Below are 2,497 nucleotides of genomic sequence, written 5' to 3'. Positions count from 1 at the left end.
AAATTAACTTTGACAAATATTTTGATATTTAGAACTTTTTTGTTTGTTTTTATCCCTTGATAATGTGGAAATAACAGAAGGGAATAATTCTGAAGAGTAAATTTATTCATGAGCGTATTATCTCAAAGAAATGAATTCATACTTAATACTTCTGTTATCAAAATAGAATATATTCTGGAATGAAAAAGTTAATATTGATTAGATCAATGTCATATCACAAATCTTTTCGAAATTATCATATGTCTAAGCCAAAAAAGGAGTGTGACATTAATGCATTATCTTGCAAGAAAGGAATTTCCCATGTGGTTTAGCATCCGTCCCATCAGAGCAGAATGTGTTTGCAAGGCTAAACCAATGGTCATTTCCATGTAAATGCAAATGGGGGTCAGTGCTGCAAGATGGCTTTCCAGGAGAGAATAAAGCCAAGTTTCTCCTCTTGGAGGTTTCTGTAATAATGTAAAAATATAACGAAAATAAATGTTACAGTGTAATGTGATATATAAAATATTTTTTATTTAAAATTTCTTGTATATTTTAAGTTATTTATGGTAAAATATAATTCTATATATGTCTCTAATTTTCATTATGCCGTGGTTACATTTGACATAGACTGTATTTCTTTACCTAAGTGGATGCTGTTACCCATATAGTAGAAGAGCTACCTACAAGAATACCAAACAGTTAAACAGTAACATATTGTTATGCTAATAAGTCACTTGCCTACGGAGAGAGAGATCGAGAGAGAGAGAGAGAGAGAGAGAGAGAGAGAGAGAGAGAAAGAGAGGGAGAAGAGAGAGATAGAATGCATACGTGGATATCAAATGTACCATTCATCAGGAATATCGAAAAAATATAAACAGTAATGTCGATACAACAAACGAATTAATTATTCATGCATTTACATAACATACCATGAGTGATTTTGTTTTAGATTTTGTAAAGGAAACCCGATGAGACTCAAAGGAGAAAATAAACTTTTTATCCCATAAATTCTACTTAGGAAATATCTTCTAAGTAAGAGAATGAAAAAGAAAACAAACTTTTGATTTAGAAATCAAAATAGAATAAAGCCGATTCAAGTCTCCCTGACTTTACGAGGTCGTAACTTGGCACCATAACCGAAGATCCCTCTGTCTTCGATTATGCTCCCGGGTCTTTCACATCCTGTTGTTGATGGCCATTTTGGTACACCACTAAGCAGTAAAATTAATGGTACGTGACCAGAGAGAGAGAGAGAGAGAGAGAGAGAGAGAGAGAGAGTAACCTCTCTCCAATAGTTATAGATATATTTATATATCATTTAGTTTAAATTATTTCATCTAATTGATTTCAGAGAGAGAGAGAGAGAGAGAGAGAGAGAGAGAGAGAGAGAGTAACCTCTCTCCAATAGTATTAGATATATTTATATATCATTTAGTTTAAATTATTTCATCTAATTGATTTCGAAGAGAGAGAGAGAGAGAGAGAGAGAGAGAGAGAGAGAGAGAATAGTCTCTCTCTCTCCAACAGTTATAGATATATTCATATATTATTTAGTTTAAAAAATTTCATTTGATTAATTTCAGAGAGAGCGAGAGAGAGAGAGAGAGAGAGAGAGAGAGAGAGAGAGATAATCTATCTCCAATAGTTATAGATATATTCATATATTATTTAGTTTAAAAGATTTCATTTAATTAATTTCAGAGAGAGAGAGAGAGCGAGAGAGAGTGAGAGAGAGAGAGAGAGAGAGAGAGAGAGAGAGAGAGACAGAGAGAGAGAGAGATAATCTATCTCCAATAGTTATAGATATATTCATATATTGTTTAGTTTAAAAGATTTAATTTAATTAATTTCAGAGAGAGAGAGAGAGAGAGAGAGAGAGAGAGAGAGAGAGAGAGAGAGAGAGTAGTCTCTCTCTACTAGTTATTGATATTTTTTATATATTTTTCAGTTTAAGAGATTATCTCTAAATATCTTCATAGAGAGGGTAAATTTGGTTTAAAGGTTACTTAAAATATTTTCAGCAATTTAGAAAGTAATAATTTACTAATAAAGTTCACTGAACTATGAATACCAAAATTCTTGGATTTTCAATTGTATAATTAATCCTAAATTATATTTTTGAATGGAAACCGTCAAGCATGATTATTGAAACAATAATTCTGTACAAAATTTATATGATAAAATATACATTTATTAACGAACAAACCCTGTGAATACATCCAAAGAATTCAGATATCATAGATAACTAATTTCTGCAAACAACGATTAAGAATAGAGAAAATGATGGTATTCCTATCGTGATCTAATCTCGACGGTACAGTTTTCCTTCTGGAACATTCTTCAGCTTTCCTGACCTGTTTCCAGTGTATATGTATCCTTTTTACTGCTTAATTTATTACCTACGCATAGAATACAACATAGAATTATTTTTAGTTTGTTCTCATAGGTGACATTGGTCACATGAATTCTTCTTTTATATTTATTTTTGTTTCAGAAATTAGCCATACACCCGTAT

This window comes from Palaemon carinicauda, chromosome 11 (assembly GCF_036898095.1).
Source record: "Palaemon carinicauda isolate YSFRI2023 chromosome 11, ASM3689809v2, whole genome shotgun sequence".
Lineage (NCBI taxonomy): Eukaryota > Metazoa > Arthropoda > Malacostraca > Decapoda > Palaemonidae > Palaemon > Palaemon carinicauda.
The sequence above is the reverse complement of the archived record's forward strand: the minus strand, read 5'-3'. Positions refer to the sequence as shown.